The sequence below is a fragment of the Urocitellus parryii genome, chromosome 10 (assembly GCF_045843805.1).
Source record: "Urocitellus parryii isolate mUroPar1 chromosome 10, mUroPar1.hap1, whole genome shotgun sequence".
In the NCBI taxonomy this organism is placed as follows: domain Eukaryota; kingdom Metazoa; phylum Chordata; class Mammalia; order Rodentia; family Sciuridae; genus Urocitellus; species Urocitellus parryii.
The window spans coordinates 58555545-58582241 of record NC_135540.1 but is presented as its reverse complement, the minus strand read 5'-3'; the positions used below and the strand labels follow the sequence as shown (position 1 = coordinate 58582241).

The 26697-nt window shown below is 36.8% G+C and overlaps 1 non-coding gene across 1 annotated transcript; it reads right to left on the bottom strand.

Annotated features, from left to right (window-relative positions):
- Window positions 1–2773: 2773 nt before the first annotated feature.
- On the bottom strand, window positions 2774–2847 carry Trnaa-ugc (transfer RNA alanine (anticodon UGC)). The gene has a single exon. It is a non-coding gene; the product is annotated as a tRNA-Ala (tRNA).
- Window positions 2848–26697: the final 23850 nt, after the last annotated feature.

The window sequence follows — 26697 nt, the reverse complement described above, 5'->3', positions numbered from 1 at the left end:
GGTCAGAGGGTATAAGTTTTTCTAGAACAGAAGACATTAGATGACAGGAGGATGTGGAGGAGGGGAAAACTATTGGATGGTTTAGGGCCAGAGGATGCCTTTTTTTTTTTTTAACTCCTACTGATTTCTCAGTTTTTAAAAATAGAATGACTATGTTGAGATCCATCTTATTCCCTCCATCACAGGCATACAATTTCATCTTACTATTAAAAATAAAAAATAAATTATATAGGGCTTTCTCTGTTCCAAGCATCATTATAAACATGTATTAACTTAGTTTGGTAATAGAAATTATCACTATCACTCTTATATTACAAGTGATGATATTAAAACATAATAAAGAGTATTTATTTGTGTATTTATTCTAGTACTGGGTATTGAAATCAAAACCCTTGCACAATGCAAGCAACCCAACCCTGAGCTGCGTCCCCAGCCCTTTTTATTTTATTTTGAGATAGGGTCTTGCTAAGTTTCCAAGGCTGGCCTTGAACTTGTGACCTTTCTGCCTCAGCCTCCCAGGTAGCTGGAATTACAGGTGTGTGCCACTGCACCCAGCTTAAAAAGAATTTTTAAAACTTGAGTTGAAGAGTGCAATTTGAACCCAGGAAGCCAAGACACAAAGCCAGTCATAATCATTGCAATACTATTGTCTTTTTCTTTTGTGTTGTGGGATTAAGTTCAACCTAATTAAATATGGTTATTTAAATATGGTTATTTAAAAATTAAATATAATATTCCAGCAAGGGATACTAGAGATAGTTACTATGTGAAAATCTCGGTAATAGGAGGATTGGTAAAAAAAAATAAAATCATATAATGTTGGTCAATATTTTAAGCAAGTAAAGTTACTATTAGGAGAAATTCTGGATGTATTGAGACCACAAGTCACCAAAATATTATTGATTGATTACTGAATTCATGGAAATAGTTTCACACACTTCCCTATATCAAATCATAGCTAAGAGGGGCATCATTTAGCTAGGGTCTTCTATGTCAAATCTAAGATTTCAACAACAAATATAAAATTTGGTAAGTGACTTGAAAGTTACTAGAATTTCTTGATGAATCATATACATTGTAACATTTAAATATAATTTAATATTTAATTAGTATAATTAATATATGATTACTACTTTCTAGTAATTTGTATTACAGAAACAAATTAGTATATAGATTATTAGAAAGTATTTTTTTAATTTTTATTTTAGGAATGGTTTATTATGTAACAAAGGCTGATATGGATTCTGTTTTGAAAAATACAATTTAAAGTGGGAGATCTCCATATAATAACTTTTTTCATTAAATACTGTACAAGGGGCTGGAGCTGTAGCTCAGTGGTAGAGTGCTTGCCAGCATGTACAAAGCCCTGGGTTTGATCCCCACCACTACAAAAATAAATGAAAAATACAAATAATTCCCTTCCCCCCCTTTTCATTACTGCCCTTATGAGCTTAAGAACAAAGTAGTTTTATATTGCTATATAAAATAGTTTAGTTTATTTAGAAGACAACATAAAATACATTGTTTATCTTCAAATCTGTATATTGATTTTTGTATTAGTTTAGGTCATCCTATCAATTGTAAAATGCTCTTCATAGCACATTGGAAGTTCTTGAGAAAAAGAAATTGAAAAGAAACTGACTTGTATTATGATCCATCTTTAGTTGTGATTTAGCTAATTTCAGGCTTGAGAATCACTGTTTCATAGCAGAGGTTGTCAAACTCCCACAACTTCCTATTTTCGTAAATAAAGTTTTATTGAGAATGTTGTCATTCTCATTTGTTTGTGTTATCTATGTCTACTATTGTGCTGCAAGAGTTCAAAGTATTTTCTGTCTGACCCTTGATAGACAAAGTTTGCCAATGATTCCTATACAGCATTAAAAATAAATGTATGAACTATATTCACATTTTCAGATCTCCAATAAGATTATGATGAAAAAATCATGCTGCAGAAAGATAAAATTCCAAAACATGCAACACTTCCATACAAGTAATAATTTAGGTAACAAATTAACACACACACACACTCACACTGAAATGACAAACACAATATTCAGGATAGTAATTATGATTAGAGAAGAAGGAAGAAAAATAAGATGAGGAAGAAGTAGACAGAGGTGGTCTAAACAAAAAGGGAAAATAGTAATTAGAGCTGCAGGACTGGTACCTACAGGCTTGCTATGTTATTCTGCAAGCTTCATTGATTGCTTAGCTGAAAAATTAAGTATAGTGGACACCGAGGCTTTTAAAATTCTACCTTTAGTTCATTATAAAAAAATACTTTCAAGTACCTTAACCTGTTGTATTCTCACAATAATCCAGTGAAACAGGATTTTGTGTTAATTCCTTTAGGGTAGGGAATACATCTATATTTGCTCACAACTGAATCCCTAATTACCAATTCAGTGCTTGGCACTTAGATTATGATCAATAAATATTTGTGGAATGATCAAACTAATGAATAATGAATGCATTTGTAACTTGCAGAAGCCCAGCCATTTAAAGTGGCTTATTCAAAGTGAAACTATTCACTTATGCAAGAGCTAGCATGTGAATGCAGGTCACCCACAAGTAGTTGAGTGTCATTTATAATATTACAAGTTAGCTCCTTCTCTTCTCCTTTCCTACAGTTTGTTATTCATTGAACTAAAGGCTTTGATGAAAATCATTAACAAGGAGAAAGGAATAAACTCTTGTCTAGCATTTTTCTGTAATTATCAGAAATAATCTTGAAAATACCAAATTAATGCTTTCTATTTTTTTATGTTTATTGTGGTGCTGGGGATTGAACCCAGGGCCTTCTGCATGCAAGGCAGGCACTCTACCAACTGAGCTATATCCCCAGTCCTGTTGTTGTTTGGTATATATGAGGATGGACCCATTGTTTGGTTAATTGTCTCCTATGAGACTGACATGTTTGATGTATTAAAAATATGGGAAGAAGGGCTAGGTTTACTGGCTAAATAGGAAGGCTGACTAGAAGGTGGAATGATTTGGTAATCTATCCCAGTATTAACCTTTTGCTTATCTAGTTATTGATTGAACAGATGCTAGCAAGCCTCTTCTCCATGTCACTGTTCTAGAGCTCTTTTTCTTCTAAAGTCTTGACCTTCATGATTACGGATAAGGTGGTAACACCATCACTCCCACCATGAACACATACTAACCCCACCGTGAACAAAAAGACATTGCATATCCCTTCAGAATCCTTAAGTAGTTCCACATGATACGTTTTATTTTTATTTCTCAAGGAGCTAAGTTAGATTTATGGATGAGAAAGCTGAAGTGAAGAGAGGTGCCATCCAAGTTCATAAAACCAACATATGGCAATGTTTTGATTTGGGCCCCAACTTACATATTATTTAATAGCTCTGGGGGCTAACAACAAATTGGACACGAGAAGTTGAAGAGCAAGTCTGAATTAGTGCTAGTGCTCTTCCTGATCTTAGGAGGTTGATTCGGGTTTCTGGTTTTGGAATGGTTATTTTTAGTTCACCATATTGAGTGAGCTCCAAAATTATGTTGGGGCCAAGGCTGGATTTTCAGATGAAGCACAATGTCTGTCACGTAGCCTGCACTGCACACACTTGGAGATAAATGACAATGGACTTCTTTCCAATCCAGGGTCCTGTGGTACATTAGGTCGTTGCTGCTAGGCCTGGCTCTAAACCAAATGTCTCAGTGATTGAAGGGAATATCTGCCCATGTTTGCTAGTTCATCGATTTTTCTTTGCCATGTAAGATCTCATTTTTGCGGGATAGATAGTAGCCATATGCAGCATAGAAAGTATTTTATTTTCTCTCTCTCTTTCTTTCCCTCCCTTCCCCACCCCTTTCTTTTTTGGTACCAGGAATTGAACTCAGGAGCGTTTAACCACTGAGCCACATCCCCAGCCTCTTTTTTTTTTTTTTTTGTATTTTATTTAGAGACAGAGTCTCACTTAGTTGCTCAGGACCTCTCTAAGTTGCTGTGGTTGACTTTGAACTTGAGATCCTCCTGCATCAGCCTCCTGAGCTGCTGGGATTATAGGTGCTCCACTGTTTACCCTTTCTAAAGACATAATAGATAGGAAAGGTATTCCAAAATAGGATATGACACGAACCCATCCACTCATGGAACTACAAAACAGGAAGTATTATAATATCAATCTTCTAAATGAAGTAATGGATAAATAAATATATTCAATTGATTATCAATTAACTTATATCTGACATTTGTAAAAAATGAAAGTCAGGGTCTGTTTAGATTTTTATCAGTAAGGAGGAATGCTGGGCCTTTCCATGCTGTTTTGTCTTTCCCCAGAGCATGGGAACCATGTTGAGTGCCTGATAGCTAACAGAACAAGAGATACAGATTTTTTTTTCTAATGTCAAATTATTGGTTTACTTCTGCTTATATTTCCTAGAGTTTCTAACTGGTATGAATAGTATTTTTTTTTGTGACTGAGTTAAAAAAATCCTGAAGACTACACAACCAATTTTTCATAGATAAGGAATCTAACACTAGAAGAAGGTGAAATGTAGAGATAGGACTAAATACAAAAGTCCAGATTAATTATGTTAATCTCGACTTCCCTGAATAGTTTAGTTGCTAATTTTTATTGATTATTTATTTCAAAGTGTAGAATCAATTTAGTTATTTTAAGATTCACTAATTCCTTAAACCAAGCATTCATTTTAATACCTTTAGATATCTAAAATATTTTAGGTTGAACTTCAGGCTTCCAGTTTTTATTCCATCTTCTTGTTTGTTTTCTTTTTTGTTGTGAATTTATTGACTACTTAGCAAGTGCCCTAAATTGTCTTAAAATGTACAAAATATATTACCTTTATAAAATAATATTATCTTTTATTTATTTATTTATTTATTTAGTTAGTTAGTTTTTATTGATTATTCAAAACATTACAGAGCTCATGATATATCATCTTTCATACATTTGACTCAATTGGGTTATGAACTCCCATTTTTACCCCAAATACAAATTGCAGAATCACATGGGTTACACACTCACGTTTTTACATAATGGCATATTAGTGACTGTTGTATTCTGCTACCTTTCCTATCCTCTACTATCCCCCCTCCCCTACCCTCCCATCTTTCCTCTCTACCTCATCTGCTGTTGTTCAATTCTCTCCCTTGTTTCCCCCCCCTTTCCCCTCAAAACCTCTTATATGTGATTTTGTGTAACACTGAGGGTCTCCTACCATTTCCATATGCTTTCCCTTCTCTCTCTCTTTCTCTCCCCCCACTCGTCTCTGTTTAGTGTTAATCTTTTCCTCATGCTCTTCCTCCCTGTTCTGTTCTTAGTTGCTCTATTTATATCAAAGAAGACATTTGGCATTTGTTTTTTAAGGATTGGCTAGCTTCGCTTAGCATAATCTGCTCTAATGCCATCCATTTTCCTGCAAATCCTATGATTTTGTCATTTTTTAGTGCTGCGTAATACTCCATTGTGTATAGATGCCACATTTTTTTTATCCATTCATCTATTGAAGGGCATCTAGGTTGGTTCCACAGTCTAGCTATTGTGAATTGTGCCACTATGATCATTGATGTGGCAGTATCCCTATAGAAAGGTCTTTTAAGATCCTCAGGGAATAGTCCGAGAAGGGCGGTAGCTGGGTCAAATGGTGGATCCATTCCCAGCTTTCCCAGGAATCTCCATACTGCTTTCCAAATTGTCCTCACCAATTTGCAGTCCCACCAGCAATGTACAAGTGTACCCTTTTCCCTACATCCTCGCCAACACTTATTGTTGTTTGACTTCATAATGGCTGCCAATCTTACTGGAGTGAGATGGTATCTTAGGGTGGTTTTGATTTGCATTTCTCTGACTGCTAGAGATGGTGAGCATTTTTTCATGTACTTGTTGACTGATTGTATGTCCTCCTCTGTGAAGTGTCCTTGGCCCATTTGTTGATTGGGTTATTTGTTATCTTATTGTTTAATTTTTTGAGTTCTTTGTATATTCTGGATATTAGGGCTCTATCTGAAGTGTGAGGGGTAAAAATTTGTTCCCAGGATGTAGGCTCTCTATTTACCTCTCTTATTGTTTCTCTTGCTGAGAAAAAAACTTTTTAGTTTAAGTAAGTCCCATTTGTTTATTCTTGTTATTAACTCTTGGGCTATGGGCATCCTATTAAGGAATTTGGAGCCCGACCCCACAGTATGTAGATAGTAGCCAACTTTTTCTTCTATCAGACGCGTTGTCTCTAATTTGATATCTAGCTCCTTGATCCATTTTGAGTTAACTTTTGTGCATGGTGAGAGAAAGGGATTGAGTTTCATTTTGTTGCATATGGATTTCTAATTTTCCCAGCACCATTTGTTGAAGATGCTATCCTTCCTCCATTGCATGCTTTTAGCCCCTTTATTAAATATAAGAAAGTTGTACTTTTGTGGATTGGTTTCTGTGTGCTCTATTCTGTACCATTGGTCCACCTGCCTGTTTTGGTACCAGTACCATGCTGTTTTTGTTACTATTGCTCTGTGATATAGTTTGAAATCTGGTATTGCTATACCTCCAGATTCACACTTCCTGCTTAGAATTGCTTTTGCTATTCTGGGTCTTTTGTTTTTCCATGTGAATTTCATGATTGCTTTCTCTATTTCTACAAGAAATGCCGTTGGGATTTTGATTGGCATCGCATTAAACCTGTAGAGAACTTTTGGTAATATCGCCATTTTGATGATGTTAGTTCTGCCTATCCATGAACAGGGTACATTTTCCATCTTCTAAGATCTTTTTCTATCTCTCTCTTTAGGGTTCTGTAGTTTTCATTGTATAAATCTTTCACCTCTTTTGTTAGGTTGATTCCCAAGTATCTTATTTTCTTTGAGGATATTGTGAATGGAGTGGTTTTCCTCATTTCCATTTCAGAAGATTTGTTGCTGATATACAGGAATGCCTTTGATTTATGTGTGTTGATTTTATATCCTGCCACTTTGCTGAATTCATTTATTAACTCTAGCAGTTTCTTTGTAGACCCTTTTGGGTCTGTTAAATATATTATCATGTCATCCACAAATAGCGATAATTTAAGTTCTTCTTTTCCTATTTTTATGCCTTTAATTTCTTGTGTCTGTCTAATTGCTCTGGATAGTATTTCAAGAACTAAATTGAATAGAAGTGGTGATAGAGGGCATTTCTGTCTTGTTCCAGATTTTAGAGGGAATGCCTTCAGTTTTTCTCCATTTAGGATGGTGCTAGCCTCAGGTTTAGCATATATAGCTTTTACCATGCTGAGGTAAGTTCCTGTTATCCCTAGTTTTTCTAGTGTTTTGAACATAAAGGAATGCTGTACTTTGTCGAATGCTTTTTCTGCATCTATCAAGATGATCATATGGTTCTTGTCTTTAAGTCTATTGATGTGGTGGATTACATTTATTGATTTCCATATATTGAACCAGCCTTGCATCCCAGGGATGAATTGTACTTGATCATGATGTACAATTTTTTGATATGCTTTTGTATGTGATTCGCCAGGATTTTATTGAGAATTTTTGCATCCAAGTTCATTAGAGATATTGGTCTGTAGTTTTCTTTCTTTGAAGTGTCTTTGTCTGGTTTCGGGATCAGGGTGATGTTGGCCTCATAGAATGAATTTGGAAGAACTCCTTCTTTTTCTATTTCTTGAAATAGCTTGAAAAGTATTGGTATTAATTCTTCTTTGAAGGTTTTGTAGAACTCCGCTGTATACCCATCTGGTCCAGGGCTTTTTTTGGTTGGTAGTCTTTTGATGGCTTCTTCTATTTCTTCCTTTGTTATTGGTCTGTTTAAATTGTGTGTGTCTTCCTGACTCAATCTGGGCAGATCGTATGACTTAAAAAATTTATGGATATCTTCATTATCTTCTATTTTATTGGAATATAGGGTTTCAAAATACTTTCTAATTATCTTCTGTATTTCTGTAGTGTCTGTTGTGATATTGTCTTTTTCATCCCGTATGTTAGTAATTTGAGTTCTCTCTCTTCTTCTCTTCGTTAGCATGGCTAAGGGCCTGTCGATCTTATTTATTTTTTCAAAGAACCAACTTTAATTTTTTTCAATTTCTTCAATTTTTTTTGTTTCAATTTCGTTGATTTCTGCTCTAATTTTAATTATTTCTTGTCTTCTACTACATTTGCTGTTGTTTTGCTCTTCCTTTTCTAGGTTTTTGAGGTGTAGTGTGAGTTCATTTATTTGGTGGTTTTTTCTTTTTTTGAGGAAAGAACTCCAAGAAATTAATTTCCCTCTTAAAACTACTTTCGTTGTGTCCCATAGATTCTGGTATGTTGTGTCTGTATTGTCATTTGTCTCTAAGAATTTTTTTATCTCCTCCTTTATGTCTTCTGTAACCCATTGATCATTCAGTAACATATTGTTCATTTTCCATGCGATGTAGGATTTTTCCTTCCTTCTTTTATCATTGATTTCCAGTTTCATTCCATTGTGATCAGATATGGTGCATGATATTATCTCCACGCCTTTATATTTACTAAGAGTTGCCTTATGGCATAATATATGGTCTATCTTTGAGTAGGATCCATGTGCTGCTGAGAAGAACGTGTATCCACTTGATGATGGTTGATATATTCTATGTATGTCGGTTAAGTCTAGGTTATTGATTGTGCTATTGAGTTCTATCGTTTCTTTATTCAGCTTTTGTCTAGAGGATCTGTCTAATGGCGAGAGCAGTGTGTTGAAGTCACCCATAATTATTGTGTTGTAGTCTATTTGACTCTTGAACTTGAGGAGAGTTTGTTTTATGCACGTTGCAGCACCATTGTTTGGTGCATACAAATTGATAATTGTTATGTCTTGTTGGTGGATAGTTCCTTTTAACAGTATATAGTGTCCTTCTTTATCCCTTTTGATTAACTTAGGTTTGAAGTTGATTTTATTCGATATGAGTATGGCCACTCCTGCTTGCTTCCGAGGGCCATGTGAGTGGTATGATTTTTCCCAACCTTTTACCTTTAGCCTGTGTCTTTTTCTATCATATGAGTCTCCTGAAGGCAGCATATTGTTGGATTTGGTTTTTTGATCCAGTTTACTAGCCTATGTCTCTTGATTGGTGAGTTTAGGCCATCAACATTTAAGGTTACAGTTGAAATATGATTTGTACTTCTAGTCATGTTTATTTATGTATTTATTTTAGTTTGGCTAGTTTTTACTTTTTGGTTATTTTCCTCCCCCTTTACTGAGATACCTCCTGCTGTTAGTTTTGGGCAGTGTTTTTCAATTCCTCTTCTTGTAGTATTTCGCTCAAAATGCTTTGCAGTGCTGGTTTTCTGGCTGAGAATTCTTTTAGCTTTTGTTTATCGTGGAAGATTTTAATTTCATTGTCAAATATGAAGCTTAATTTTGCTGGATACAGTATTCTTGGTTGGAATCCACTATTTTTCAGAGTTTGGAATACATTATTCCAGGATCTTCTCGCTTTCAAAGTCTGTGATGAAAAATCAGTCGTTAACCTAATTGGTTTACCCCTGAATGTAATCTGCCTCCTTTCTCTCATAGCTTTTAATATTCTCTCCTTGTTCTGTATGTTGGCTATCTTCATAATTATATGTCTTGGGAGTTGGTCTATTACGGTTTTGAATGTTTGGGGTCCTGTAGGCTTCCAGGATTTGGCAATCCATTCCATCTTTCATCTCTGGGAAGTTTTCTAGAATTATTTCATTTAATAGGTTGTCCATTCCTTTGGTTTGATTCTCTATGCCTTCTTCTATCCCGATGACTCTCAAATTTGATTTTTGTATGACATCTCTTGAATAGATTGCTCATGGGATTTATCATCTTTTCTGTGTTGACTATATTCTTTTCAAGTTGATAAACTTTGTCTTCATTATCTGATGTTCTGGCTTCTACTTGATCTAGTCTATTTGTAATATTCTCATTTGAGTTTTTAATTTGGTTTATAGTTTCCTGCATTTCTAGGATTACCGTTTGATTTTTTTTAAGATCTCTATCTCCTGGTAAAGCTCGTTCTTTGCCATTTGAATTTGTTTGTTTAATTCATTTTCAAAATATACTTTTATTGCTTGGACTTGCTGTCTCATATCTTCTCTAATATTCCTTTCCATCTGAGTTAGGTATGCCTTGAGTTCTTTCCCTGTGCATTTTTCTGATGCTTCTAGGTCCTACTGTAGATTTAAGTTGTTTTGGTTTTGTATATCTCCGTTGTCTCTCCTTTGTGTTGGTAGACTATGCCTGCTAAGGTGGATTCCGCTGGGAAAGAATTCCGATGGCCGAGCTCCAGTGACATCACCTCTCTGCTATGGCAGGCCCCAGGCTCCTTGCCGGGTGTCCGAATGGGGGGGTGGGACTGAACTGTCTCTGGTTGGTTTCAGCTCCCGGTCCCTGGCGGGCGGGTGGTCTCCATCTGCCCAGACGTGCTGGCAGCTGGCGGGTGATTTGTCGCAGGCAGGCGGGCAGACTTCAGCCGCCCAGTCGCGTGGGCAGCAGGTGGGCTGTCGCCGGCGGGTGGGCGATCTCTAGCCGCCCAGTTGTGTGGTTGGTCGCCAGCGGGCCGGCAGTTTCCAGCCACCCAGTCGAGTGGCCAGCCGGCAGGGTATCGGTCGCTGGCGGGGGGGGGGGGGGCGGACTCCGGCTTCCCAGTCGTGCAGGCAGCTGGCGGGCGATCGATCGCCTGTGGGCGGGCGGTCTCCAGCCGCCCAGTCGCATGGGCAGCGGGCCGGCTGTTGCCAGTGGGCAGGCAATCTCTAGCAGCCCAGTCGTGCGGGTAGTGGGTGGGCTGTTGCCGGTGGGCGTGTGGTCTCCAGCTGCCCAGTCGTGAGGGCCTGGCCTCTAGTCCCCTGGTTTCTCCTGTTAGTCCTGGTTTCTCTTGCTAGACCAGATTTCCCCTGAGTGATGCCTCTTGGCAGTTCAAACTGTACTCTGGGTCTGCAATTTGTTGGGTGTGGAGGGTGGCTATTGGGACCCCGGAACTCTATTGTTTTGATTTTTTCCGCTTGCCCCTCCCCTAGCGCTGGCAAAACAGGTTTTGTTTTCGCTGCTGATGGGAGGGGGAGTTGAAGGTCAGGTGTCTCTAGCTTTCCCTGTGTCTTTATGCAGGCTCGCTCTGATAATCCCTCCCCCAGAAAGCCTAGGTGAGATTTTATGCGAATTCCCCGCTGTATGGGAGATGAGCTGAGTAACACGCACCTGTTTTATTGTTGAAATCTGTCGGAGAGTGGTGGTGGTTACTTCAGCTCTCCAAGATGGTGGCCGCTGGTTTCCTTGGTGGAGTTTCCGTTGTGGGGGATAGAACTGTTCCGCTTCCTTCCCCGTCTGAAATCCTGAACTCAGCCCGGGACTCAGTGAGAGCTCAGCTGGCAGGATTCCACAGAATCCGCAGCAACGTTTCTCTCTGCTTGCTGGCTGCTTCTCGGCAGCGCCCCACCGTCTGTAGCCGAGGGGTGGGCACACACCTGTTTTATTGTTGCAATCTGTCGGAGAGTATATTATCTTATTATATCAGAAAAATGTACCCTAGGAGGACGAGTTTAACTCAGGGAGTTCATTGGGGTATGTTGTCTGGATCAACACCTATAGACAGACCACAGTGAGACTGAGCAGAGGAAGGAGTTGAGCTGCTTTGCAGGCCAGGCCTTTGTGGTCCTATAGCTACGGGTCTTTGGATGCAGGCAACTCCTGGGGAAGGAGTAAGACCTTGGGTGAGGTGACTCTCTTTGGTTTCAGACCATTCCTGGAGTCTCTTAGCCTTTTTTTTTTTTTTTTTTTTTTTGTGGTACTGGGAACCGAAGCCAGGGCCTTGCATTCGAGGCAAACACTCTACCAGCTGAGCAATATCCCCAGCCCTGGAGTGAGTCTCTAATGTAGGAATTGTCAACTTCCCATATTCTGAGAAGCCAGGAGATTGAGTGCCCTAACCCTGAAGTGGGATCATGTGGCAGCCCACAGGGTCCACTATAAATGTATATAATGAATAAATAAGACATATAGAGTAAAACAAACACTAATTGTACTGGAAGGAATAATGCCCTCACCCCAAGTTGTACATGCCCAATTCCTGGAACTCAGTGGCTTTCTTACCTTGCATAGCAGAAGGGATGTTGTACATGTGACTCAATAAGATCTTGAAATGGGGAGATTATTGTAGATTATAGGATGAGAGTAAGAAAAAAATGTGATTATGAAGCAGAGATTGGACTGCTGGGTCCCTAAGCCAAGAAGCATGGCAGCCTCTAGACATTGGGAGAGGCTAGGAATGGATTCTCCCTTAGAGCCTCCAGAAAGCTCTCGGCTCTGCCAACACTGATTTTTGCTCCAAAAGGCCCATTTCAGTTTTCTCATCTTCAAAACTGCAAGCTAATATATTAATACTGTTTTAAGATACAAAACTTGTGTTAATTTGTTACAGCAATATAAGAAAACATGATTCCAAATTATTAGTCAACCCAGGTTAAGTAATAGAACATTAGTAATGCCTTTGAGAACAACTCTTTGCCCCTCTCTGATCACATTTCTCTCTGTCCCACCAACAGAACTAGAATTCTGAATATTGGTTTTGCCCTCATTTTTCATCATAGTTTAATTCTTTCTTTCTCCCTCTCCCTCCTTTTTCCTCTCCCTCCTTTCCTTCCTTTCTTCTTCCCTCCCTCCCTCCCTCCCTCCCTTACTCTCTTTCTTTCTTTCTTTCTTTCTTTCTTTCTTTCTTTCTTTCTTTCTTTCAACTTGCTTTCTTTCTGTGGTTACTGGGGATTGAACCCAGGGTGCTCTACCACTGAGCCACATCCTTAGCCCCTTTTATTTTACTGTTTTTGAGATAGTCTTACTACATTGCCCATGCTAGCCTTAAATTTGCCATCCTCCTGCCTCAGACTCCAGAGTTGCTGGGATTATAGGCATGCACCACTATGCCCAGCTTATGTATACATTCCTAATGGTATATTGTTGAGCTTACATGGTTTTATAGTCTTCTGAAACTGCTTTGCTGCTTGAGATTTAATATGAATCATTCATATCCGATTATGAATTTAAAAATATGAATAAGCTGGGTTAGGTTTACAGTCTATTATATGGTTGCAGTTTCTCCTTGGGACCCAGAATATTTTTATAGCAAATGGAAAAACCTATGAGGCATATATGACATTTTGTTGAGTTTTTGAACCACAAAAGCTTTTAAGCTTTGGATGCTAATTTTCACAGTAGTCATGCTGTGAAAATCCCTATGATAAAATTTATTTTACCTTCAGTTCAGTGCTTCTCTAACTGACAGATCTGCCTCTGCATGAGTGTGTGTGTGTGTGTGTGTGCGTGCATGCATGTGTGTTTATGCTACCACTGCCTTGATGGTTTCAGAGTACATCCATCCCCTTCAATATTAGTCTGCCTCTAATTAAAACAGAATTTAGAAAAATATTTTTTGGTTATGCCATAAGATATTCTATTTCCAGTTGACCTTTCTTCCTACATTTTGTCAACCCACTGATTATGCAAGCTGACTTTAATTACAACTTTGATGTGATAGACTGATTGTAACATGGCCTCATCTAGCACCACTAGATACTACTTTTCTTATAATCAATAACAACATGGTTACTTTAAATAAAATTTTGCATCATTATTTGCCTGAATATACTTATGATAACCCTGTGTTCAGCAGTTCATAAAATACTTGACACTTACTGATAGAAATCCTCTTTACAAGTAGCTTTTTTGGTAAGAGATATGTGCATCTATTGTAAGATATATATCTGTGTATATATATCTATATATATTTGGTAAGATATATATATATATATATATATATATATATATATATATATATACACACACACTGATGTATGTATCTTTGGTAAGATACATATCTATGTATACATATCTATATATTTGGAAAAATATACATATACACAGATGTGTGTATCTTTGGTAAGATACACACACACACACACACACACAGATATCTATTTTACCAAAGATACACAAACACACATACATATATAAAGTGTTTATGCATGTGTACGAATGTAGATAAGTATATATATATATATATATATATATATATATATATATATATATATTCTTCTCTTTTTTCCCTTACCACACACACATAATATTTCCAAACAAGTAACTGCTTTCTTCGATTTTACTTCCATGTCCAAATAAAGGAGTAGGTCTAATTTATTTTATTTAAATTATAAAAATTATGTTGTGAGATTGATTTTATCCTTTTTTCATATTCTCACTTCAAGTTAGGATTTGTAGCAAGGCTATAATTTAACACTTCTCAAGTTTCTTCTTGAATACATTTTATTTCTAGCTGTAGGTTCTCAAACGTATTAGGACTTCACCAAGTTATGTAATTTGGAAGCAAATTAAGAAGATCTATTTTAAGCCATAAAAATAGTTGCTCAAGAAGAATGGATAAAATGAGAAGAAAAAACAAATTAAGTATTATATGTATAAATAACCAAGTAGGAAGTTTCAAAGGTAGAGACAATTAAAACCTACATTGGGGTTGGGGATGTGGCTCAAGCGGTAGCACGCTCGCCTGGCATGCGTGCGGCCTGGGTTGGATCCTCAGCACCACATACAAACAAAGATGTTGTGTCCACCGAAAACTAAAAAATAAATATTAAAAAAATTCTCTCTCTCTCTCTCTCTCTCTCTCTCTCTCTCTTTCTCTCTTTTAAAAAAACCCTACATTGGAAATTATTAAAGTTTTATGAAGAGGTAGTATTGATAAGGAGACTACATTCTTCAACACAAGTTGAATACTATTTAATTAACTACGGAGAGAGTGAAGCAACTCATTGATGGCCAAAGGAATATCATGAAACATGTAAGGAAGCTCAGGGAAAATAATTTAATATGGGCTAGTCGTTCATTTAGTGTTAACTATGTAGGCAGCACTATGTAGGTGATGGGTGAATGAGTTGTCCCTCAGCTCAAGGAATTTATACACAAGCTGGGATTGTTGCTCAGCAGTAGAGTGCTTGCCAAGCACACGTGGGGCACTGGGTTCGATCCTCAGTACCACATAAAATATAAATAAATAAAATAAAGGTATTGTGTCCATACAGGAAGAAGAAGAAGGAGAAGGAGAAGGAGGAGAAGGAGCTGCTTTTGCACAGGAGACTGGAGAATGGTTCTCAGATAGTCTTGGGTGGCATAGGGTTTTCCTCCTTCTTATTGCCCATAGTTTTCAGAATAGCTAGCATGCACTGGACATGCAATGTCTGAGATAGGAATGAACTGCCTAAAATAGCCCAGGCCCTTTCTATCCCTCCAAGAGCAGTCTGCCTACAATACTTTAGTCCAGGGATTCACCTAGTGTAAAACCCTGAGTGAAGTGCTTTCAGGATTCCTTAGCTGCAGTACAGCATGTGCAGATGAAACCCAATCCACCCTGAGTAACTTTCCTGATCCTTCTGGAACTGGCTTATTATGAATCTTGGGATTCTGTTTTCCCTTGCTGCCTATCTGCAAATAATCAAACTATTTCATGTAACTTGTTGTGCATGCATGTTCTGTCTCACTGGATTCTGGTGAGTAATAAAGTGTAGCTCAAGATGAAGCAGGCTAAAATATTTGGATTCTTATTCCTGGTCGCTGTCAGAGTTGATGGTCTTTGCTATCTTCCATGTAATGGTGCCTTCCTTGGGGTTGGTAATTAGTGAACTTGTTTCACAGAGGCTGTTGAGGAAGTTATACTCCAGACCTGTATCTACAGCTGTCTCTTGACATCTCAGTTCAGATGTTTCAGTCTCAACACTTCCAAAATTAAACACATGCTCTTTACCCTTATGACTATCTTTTTCTTCATTGGCAGTCGGTGGTTCCAATTGTTTGTAAGCATAGAAAATATAGAAGCCAATCCTCCTCTGATCATGTCTCCTAAAAAAAATGTAGACACATAATATAGACTCCATCACTGATACAATCCTATTAGGACTTCAAATCTGGAATAAATGAGGAAAGGATGGAGGAATGGTTAGAAGTAATACGCAGTGATGCTGGCATCAACCAGCAGTAGTACCAGCAATGCCAACAGCATCAACAGCATCAAGCTGTGGTAGCAGTGTTATCCTGTGGAGGCTGAGCTCACTTGCCAGACTTTTGCTAACAGAAATAAATTGTAGCAATTATTGTTCCTTGTGCTTTTGGAATGGCCTTGGTTTTTTTTTTTTTTTTTCTGTTTTCAAGTCTGGTCTTATAATCTTACATTCTGTTATTCACTGAAATGTTCTTGTCCTCCCTAAAATCATATTTTGAAACTTTCCCTCCAACATGATGGTTTAGGATGGTGGAGTTTGGGGAGGTAATTGAGTCATGATAGTGAAGCTCTCAAAAATGGAATTAGTGGTTCATAAAAGACGCACCCCAGTAAACTCTCTTACCTTTCCCTGTCATATGAGGGCACAGTGAGAAGATAACCACGACCAGGAAGTGAGCCATTGTCAGACACAGTATCTGTCAGCACCTTGATATTGGACTTTCCAATCCCCAGATCTGTGAGAAAATGGATTTCTATTATTTGTGAGCTACCTGGCCCATGATATTCTGTTATAGCAGCCTGAGAAGAATAAGATGTGAATTCCCCAAATCTTTCTCTTTATTTTTATTAATTTTATTTTTTATTGCAATAAGTACTCTTACCATTTAACAAAATTTTTAAGTGTACAGTAGAACTCTAGAACTTATTCATCTTGCATAACTGAAATTTAGATTAGCAGTTCCCATTATCCTTCCCCCAGCTCCTGGCAACCAGTACTCTATACTTCTATGAGTTCAATTATTTTAATACCTTATATAAGTGAGATCACTCAGTATTTGTCCTATTGGATCAGGTTATTTTACTTAACATAGTGTTTGTTCTCAAGGTTCATGTCTCGTGTTGCATATTGCAAAAATTCCTTATATTTTAAAGCTGAATAATATTCCATTGTATGTATATAACATGTTTTTTAATCCATTCATTCATCCATGGATGTATAGGTTCTTTCCACATCTTGGCTATTGTGAATTATATCTCCATGACTATGGAGTGCTAATATCTCCTCAAAATCCTGATTTCATTTCTTTTAGATAAATACCCATGTCTGTGATTACTGGATCATGGGGAAATTTTATCTTTAACCTTTTGAGGAACTGTCAGACTGTTTTGCCCAGTAAATGGGCCCTTTTTCATTTAACGGCATACAAATGTTCCAATTCCTACACATTCTTGACAACACTTTTTGTCTCTTTATTTTTATTTTTGATAATAACCATTCTAATAGGGGTAAAGTCATATGTCATTGTAGTTTTTATTTATGCTTCCCTGATGATTAATGATGTTGAATATCTTTTCATTTTTTCTGTTGGCCATTTGTATGATCCTCTTTGGAGAAATGTCTATTCAAACCCTTTGCCTATTTTTCAATCAGGATATTAGACTTTGATTTGTTTTATTTGATATTAAGTTAAATAAGTTTCTTGTATATTTTGGAAATTAATTCCTTATCAGATATATGGTTTGAAAACAATTTTGTTACATAGGTTGTGTTTTTGCTCTCTTGTTTCCTTTGATGTGTAGAAGCTTCCTTATAGTTTTTTTAAAAAATATTTTTTTGTGGTGTAGATGGACAGCGTGCCTTTATTTTGTCTGCTTATTTTTTGTATGCAGTGCTAAGGATCAAACGCAGTCCCTCACACATGTTAGGCAAGTGCTCAGCCACTGAGCCACAGCCCACAGCCCCACTTTTTGGTTTTATGTAGTTCCACTTGTCCATTTTTGTCCCTGATTTTGGTAATCGTATACATGAAATTATTGCCAAGGTTAATGTCATGAAGATTTCTCCCTATGTTTTCTAGAAGCTTTATAGTTTTTGATTTTACATTTAAGTCTTTATCCCATCTTGAGTTGATTATTGTATATAATATAAGGATCCAATTTATACTTTTGCTTGTGACTATACATTTTCCCAATACCATTTGTTGAGGAAATCATTCTTTCCCCATTGTGTTTTCTTGGCTTCTGTGTTGAAGATCAGAATTTATTTCTGGGCTTTCTACTCTGTTCCATTAGTTATATTTCTATCTTCATAACAGTACAATCCTGTTTAAATTATTGCATGTTTGTAATATATTTTGCAACCAATTTTGATACCTCAAATTTGTTCTTTTAAAGATTGTTTTGGCTATTTGGGATATTTTGTGGTTTCATATGGATTTTAGATTTTTTAAAAAAAAATTTGTAAAAAGTGCCATTGGGAATTCAAAAGGCATTACATCAAATTTGAATATTGGTTTGGGTAGTATGGACATTTAAACAATGTTGTCTTCCAATTCATGAACATGTAATGACTTTCAATTTGTTTATATTTTCTTTAATTTTTCATCAATATTCTGTAGTTTTCAGTGAACAATTCTTTTAATTTCTTAGCTAAGTTCATTCCTATTTTATTACTTTTGATGCTATTGTAAATGGGATTGTTTCTCTAGTGTTCATTTTCCTTAAGAAATTACAGGTAATGCTCCAGTATCCCATAGCACATCATCTTAATCCACCTCTGATGTCAGCTTCAGCCAAGTTGAACATTTCTGTACTAGTACGTATTCTCTTTAGGACATCCCTTAAGGAGGAGTCACTTGTTTCATAATTTTCTATCCAAGGACCTTTTCTAATGCTACTGGAATCTGTTTGCTCACATACAGCAGGACCTAAAAGTGTGGGGTTATTGCTTCTGGGGATAACCTTCAACCAAAGGGGTAAGATAGCAGATAGAGAAATGCTTCTTCCTCCTGACATGCAGGCAGATACTTCCATAACTTTTCAGAAGGTGCTGGTGCAAACATTTCCCACAAAGAAGACCCAATAATCCACCTTTATTCTTGATTTTTTTTGGGGGGGAGGGAGAGATAGTGGTGCTGGGGATTGCATTGAAGACCCAGGGTCTCACTCAGACTAAGCTTTTTTATCTTCCCCATTTCACTCTGCAACATCTATCAGTCCTGCTTTGTGGTTTCAACTCCCCAATATATTTAATTAATTAATATTAAGTAAATATATTAACCAATTAATCTCAGGTTATGCTTTAGGAAACCTAAACTAATACAGATGGCTAAAACTAGTTTCTGTTGTTTGTAACCAAGTGCACTGACACACTTCACACCTATTTTTTAGTGGTCCATTTCTTAATTAATGGTACCACTTCTTACTGCCTATGAGAACTTAGGCAAGAAACATAACTATTCTGGGCTTCAATTTTGCAACATATAAAATGTGGATAATAAAAGAAAAAACATAAGATAGATTGTGAGGATTAAATGGGTGAATGTAAGTAAAACATACAAAATAGGTTTGTTGCCACATAACATTACTGGGTAAGTGTTGGATTTTAATATTATTAGTCAATTATTGATTCCCAGATTAGGCACCACTTTTTCAGGAAAGGCTCCCCTAACTTTCTTAAGTCAAATATTTTTATTCTAGGCTTTTCCACCTTTTTTTTCATAGTCCTAGTCACATTGTTTTATGATTATTTATGTGACTCCCACCCCAGAACTTACATATTTACTATACAGGTGTTCATTTTATTCTTGAAAAGAATGGTTAGCTGGCACTGGGGTTGTGGCTTAGTGGTAGAGCATTCACCTAGCATGTGTGAGGCCCTGGGTTCGATCCTCAGCACCATAAAAAGATAAATAAATAAAGGTATTGTGTCCATCTACAACTACAAAATTAAAAAAAATGATTAGCTATCAAAATTTGTGCACATTTTATTGGTATGTAATTTGTTGGAAGCCGTATATGAACTATGGATTTTGTTTGAGCCATTAAGGCAGGGAAGCTGCTTTTCTGGGAACTCCTGGGTGAAATTCCTGGGTTGGAGAAAGCCCAGATCACGCTGGCACCCTGCCTGAGCTCACAGCCTAGGATCAAATGCAGTCACCTGGAGATGGGCGCCTGGAGATCAGTGTAACCTGCCAAACTTTGAACAACCTGTTTTCCCCCCTGCTGTTACCCTATTTTCCTCAAGAAGCTCCTTACTGAATCCCTTTGGTGTGTACCGCTATAAATAAGGCATTCCTGGGCTTTTCTTTTTGTTAGGACCAGAACCATCAGGTCTCTTCCATCCATCAGACCCCTGCTTCAATTAATTTACTGAGTTTTTCATCTTTATTTCTTAACATTACTTTCCAGCCGTACCACACCTCCAACAGTTACCCACTTCCTCCCCATGAAGGAGATGGGCAAGAATAATTGAAATATTATAAGCTGTTCACGTTTGAAGCAATCAACTTTATAAGATTTGACATATGTACACATCTGCAAAAATATTACCAGCCTATCATCAGAGTAACTTTATTTCCTATATATCTTGAAGCCACTAGAAATATGTTTTATTGTTGGAGTACTTCTTCCAGTAGAATTTGCAGGAAGCTCTGTGTATGATAAATATTTTGATGGCTTCCATGTCAGTGTGCTTTTATTTCAGCCACTTACTTAGATAATAGTTTATAGTTTTGTGAGGATCAGAACCAATTCTAGATTTAAAGTTCTTCCAGTTTTTTGAAAGGATTACTTCATGTTATTCTTGCCTGCCAGTTTTATTCTTATAACTTTTATTATTTAACTCATGCATTTTTTCAAAGCGTAGGATTAGTGCAGGTCATGTTGTTTTTGCTCATTATATCAGAGTATCCAGCATGGTACCTAATAATGTTCATTAATGTTGGTTGGATGAGGTTTAAAATAAGGACAGGCTAGAAACATAAATGAGGCAATGTTTTGGATAGTCTCAATTGTCAGTTGGAAGAGTTTGTATTCAATTAGGTAAGCAATAGAGTTACACAAAGTTTTAAAATAGTATAGTGATATAATTAGAGCAGTATTTTAGGAATCTATTCTGATAGCAGTATCAGGATGTCAGGAGTATTAGAGAACAGCTGTGCTGGAGCTATTGGAGTAGGGAAACCAATCACAGGCCCACAGCAACAAGGTAGGCTAGAGAATGAAGGCCTAACTCAGATGCTAGGGGTGGGGATTGAAAGTGAAGACATATGTGAAGCAGGATAGAACCTGACAAGAGTACTGAGTCAGTCCACAATGAATTCTAAATTTCAGGTCTGGATGACTGGAAGATGATGTGCCATGAACAGAAATAGTGGATTTCAGACAAGCAGGCAGATGGTCTGGATGAGGCATATGTTCTGAGTTAGGTTTTAAATGGCTTTAGTTTGAGGTGCTTTGGGGATATTCATAATAGGATAACTAGAGAAAAATTGAAAATGTGGTTGTAGAGCTCAGGATATAGGTCAAAACCAGAGATATTGTTTCCAATAGACTGGTCAACTATGGCCATGGACATCTAGACGGCTGCCCACTTTTGGTTGGCTCACAAGTGAAGACTAATTTTTGCATTTGTAAATGATAGAGGGGAAAAAGAAGAATGTTTCTTGATCCATTAAAATTAAATGAGATTTAAATTTCAGTGTTCACAAATAGTTTTATTAGAGCAGAACAATGACCATTCATTCCTTATTAGCTGCTTTCATACTGCAACAGCAAAGTCAAAAAGCTACATTAGAGACCGCATGGTCTACAGAGACTAGAATATTTACTATCAGCTCTTTATGGGATGTATATCATTGCTGAGTTGTCAACTGTTGTAACCTTTTGGTAAGGCAATTTTGCCAGAAGGGAAAACAAAAAGTGTTATAGCTACATTAAAACAACAAAACAATAGACTTTTTCTTCTTGTCCAAGTTCAAGGATTTAGATAAAGCATTGATATGAATTCTTAAAATTTTCATGAAAATATTTTTATTAAAAACCTTTTTAAGAGGCTGGGGCTATGGCTCAGTGGTAGAGCACTCACCTAGCATGTGCAAGGCCCTGGATTCGATCCTCAGCACCACATAAAAATAAATAAATAAAGTAAAGGTATTGTGTCCTACTACAACTAAAATAAATATTTAAAAACAAAAACAACAACAACAACAACAACAACAAAAACATTTCCAAGTATTTTAAGCATCACCAAACATATTTACCTTGCGAATGGAGAATAAGATTCTCAGCCTATAATAAAAATTGGAATAGATCATTAGGTCATGCAAGCAAAATTGTATACAAAGGAAGCTGACATAAGATGTAGACAGTGAGAAATTAGATGCTGTTGTTCAGCCATAGGGAGGAGCTGTGTCATAGCTCAGTCACATCTGGTTAAAGGCCCAGGTCTCATTTTCTGAGGCACAGGGGTTATTAGTTATCCAGAAGTTGACTTTTGAGCATAACTCTTCCCAGTAAGAAAAACCACTTGGTTTATCAAAAGTTGCTTAGTATATATGAAGAGTAAATATAGAGTCTGTGGATTGTTGTCATGAAACTAGGAAACTTTGGGCAAGGGATGTAGCTCAGGGGTGAAGTGCATGTGGCCCTGGGGTCCATGCCCAGTACAGAAAAACAAAGAAACAAACAAAAAACCAAAAATTCAACTAGAAAGCTTGCTATGGATAAAGAAAATAAACATTGACAAACACTGCTCATTGGTTCTCTTGTTTCATACCCCATGTTGATCATTATTATTCAGTTATGTAGCATTTCAGTATTGTAGATAACAAAAAAATTTCTGAAATGTCTTATTTACTCTTTGATAAAATTAAGGAGTAGTTATGGTCTTCTTAATTGAGTTAGGAGAACACTCCCATATTATCAATAACATTTAAATAATTAACTCAGAAAATGACTTTTATTTACTCTCCACCCTAGTTCATTTTTCTTAGGTATTGTATTATCCTATTTTTAGCTTTCAGAGGGTAATTATTTTACATATATGAATATATATATATATATATATATATATATATAGTTACATATTTGTACATGCACAATACAACAATATAATTTGGCCAACATCATAAGTATTATATCTTGTGATGATTTTTCTAACCATTTTTGCTCAAAGGTGATATAGTTTGTTTTCCTAGCACGGTCAGTAACAGAGGTAAAAAATGTCACATAAAGACACAATTTTATATGGTAAGGTATACAAATTTATTTTTTCAGTGTTCAGGCTACATTATTTTTCATGGTAATTTTCTAGCATGTATCTTCTGGTGTGACATAGGATGGGAACTGGATTGGATTAAATTGTATGCTTTCCTTTTCAGACATATTGAGTTTGAGGGACCAATGAAAAACAACATGACAACATGAAAAAGTCCAGGAGGTTATTGAAGACATAAAATTTGACCTGTGAATAAAGGTGAGGCCTAATGACACTAGAACTGAAAGTGAGGGCAGAGCAGAAATGAGCCAATAAGAAAACTTGACAGATAAGAAGTTGTGTGGTGCAAAGGGAATTGGATTAGTCAGCTTTTTGTTGCTAGAATGAAATAAATTGAACCAGATATCTTATACAGAGAAAATGTTTATTTAGCTTATATTTTTGTAGGTTCATGGGCATGGCGCAGGCATGGGCAACATTCTTGGCTATATAGTATCATGGTGGACAGCAATGGTGGAAGTGAGTATGGAAGCAGGCAAGAGATGACATCTCAAATTAAGAGCACAGAGGACTGGGTGGGGCCAAACTCAAGCTTCTACTACAACCCTCTTGCGGGAACTACTTTCTGGGGGGCAGACCTTCAATGACCTAAAGACCTCTCACTAGGTCCCACCTCCAAAAGTTTCCCCAGAACGTCCCAATAGTGCCATCTTGGGGACCAAACCTTTAATCAAAATGGACTTTTAGAGAACATATAGATGATACCCAAAACAGCAGGAATTTTCATAAAGTATCTGTCCTTGGGCTTGGCACATGTTGTACACCTTATATATGGAAAATGCTAAGAATGAATCAGAAATTGAGGAACAGAGGATTATGCAAAGAAAAGGCCAATGAAAGAGATTTTAAAAGGCAGGAGAATCTTTTTATTAAGGACAGGAAACATTTCATAACATTCCTTCATCATTTGAGTACTTTTTTTAAATAGGATTGAAAGCTACAGATGTATCTATAATAGCTGATAATAAGAAAAGACAATAATAAAATAGTTGTAGTAAAAGTTCATTTGATAAGAAAATAAACTTTTGAGAGAAGCTAACAACATTGGCAAACAAGAAGACTACTCAATTGTAGAGGTCATGGGATGGAAGTGCAATAATCACAGCTTATCAGTTCATTCTTAGGACATGTCATTCATTATTGTTTCCAATATGTTCTGCTTTCAGAGGTGAAATCCTTTCCTTTGTAAACCCAGTTTGTCATAGACTATTCTATTTGGGAACAAATATTAATTTAAAGTAATCTCTAGAATATGAAGCCTAATATCTAAAGTGTTCTGATCTTCAGGCAACTGTTGCAAACCTTTTTATTCTAAAAATTGCTACGCATATGCAAATTTAGAAAAGAATATAATGAATCTCCATCTGTCTATTACTCAGATTTATCAATTATCCATACTTTGCTCATCTTGTTTCATTCATCTCCCAAGATACTCCACACCACCAAAAATTTTTGCTCCCTTTCTAACAAGAAAAATCCAGATAATCTAAAAAAAAAAATCATGACTCTTAGGTGTTAGAGAACTGAAAATACAAAGCAATTAGATAAATTCTAAAGGATAACAAGTCCCTTCAAGGAGAAATGGCATTTACAATCTATTCCACATTTGGCAGAGCACAAAAGGGGTTGCAGTGTTAAGAGCAAAAAGAAGAAAATAGCTAATATTTTAACAAATTCTTAAATGCTGAGCGTGGACTAGTGTGACAGTTTGGCATCCTTGGGAGGGCTAGACACAAGGGCAGTACTCATTTGTTTGTCAATGATTTTCTAATGCGTTCCATCAAGTGTGCACAAGAAAGATTGGGTTTAGGCCAGGAGTTCAGAAAGTACACCACTTGGTGTACTCTCTATTTTCTGGACTTTTCTCACATGCAAAACAAAATCTCTGGAGGAGTCAGGAATGCATTCTACCCCCAGTCAAGCATCTACTGCTTCTGGAAAGATTCAAAGCAAAAATCGCCTGCTGCTGGAGGAGAGGAGGAAGTCCTCCTTCCCTAGGCCCAGACAAATATACAATGCTCTTGCCTGACGGGTAGAAGCAAAAGCCATCTGCTTTACAGAGGAATGGGAACACCTCTGCCCCTACCATGCTTCTTGCATTGAGTCACTAGAAGAGTAATGCTGCTAGAGAGAGGGTAGAAAACTCTTCTGCCCAAGACTACCAAGATTTTGATTCCCCTAGGGCAGAAACAACTGAAAAAACCTACTAAGGCCTGCCTAAGGCTGAAAATGGAAGAGAACATTCTTCATCCTACCCTAAGCTACCCCCCTAGTAACAAGCAATGACAGTCTACTGCTAGGGAACAGAAAACAAATAGCGAGGTGGTAGATTTAAATCCAGTCCTAAAATAACTATGTTAAATACTGATGAATCAGATATCCCATTTGGACGGCAAACATTGACAAACTGGATATGAAAACAAGATACAAGTATGTGCTGCCTACATGAAGCTCACTTCAAATTTGAATATATAGACCTGTTAAGAGAAAAACTATGCATTAGCTTATTCAAAGGAAGCTTTTACTGGCCATACTAATACAAGAGAAAGTCGACTTTAGAATGGATAAATGAGGGACATATAGAGAAGGGTTTAGGCAGCTGGAGCAATATGGTGAGTGAGGAGGTCGGGGGCAGGACCAGAACAAAGGAGCATGGAAACAGTCTTCTGATGAGGTCAACGTCCTGCTTGACAGAAGTGCTCATGGACACAAGTTAGGGACCCAATCAGACAGACATGGTCTTACTCATGCTCCTAAGCAGGGGATCCAATAGAAAAACAGATGTCTGGGGGCAGGGGTTGTGGCTCAGTGGTAGAGCGCTCGCCTAGCACGCACAAGGCTCTCCGTTGGCTCCTCAGCACCACATAAGAGTAAATAAATAAAATAAAGGTATTGTGTCCAACTAGAACTAAAAAGTAAATATTAAAAAAAAAAGAGAAACAGATGTCTGGTCAGAGGGGGCACCAATCAATAATAGTGAGGAGCATGTGGACAGGGGTGGAGATAAGGAAAAGAAACAAAATAAAAGGATCAATGAATAAAAGACATATCAATTCTAAATGCATCCACATTTCACAACAGAATTTGAAAATACTGAAAGGAGAAACAGACAAATCCACTAATATAGCTAGAATTTCAACATTCCTATTTAAGTAATTAATTGATAAATACAGTAGAACAAAAGTCAAAATGAATCACTACAGATCTCACAGACATTTGAAGTATGAAACATGGTGAACATTGCCAATGTATTTGAGAACTTAAAATCTGTTCCACAAATTTTCTTCACTCAAGAAGAGATATTTGAATAGTGCTATAATTTAGTTTAAAAACTTTTTCACAAAGAAAACTTGTTTCAGGTGGCTTCACCAGTGAATTGAACCCAATATTTAAGAAAGAAATGTAACAATTCTACTCAAATTCCTTTGGAAAATAGAAATCAGCATTGCTCTGATTTCAAGATTTGACGAAGACATTTCAAGAAAGACAAAGACCAACATAACATATAAACATAGATGCAAATATTTTCAGCAAATATTTATTTGCTAATTGAGTCCAATAATATACATAAAAAGGATAATACATTATGCCAAGTTGGTTCATGTTAATAATTGATCATATAATCTACCATATCAGTAGACTAAAAAAGGAAAAATCATGATGCTATCAATAAAGAAAGAAAGCAA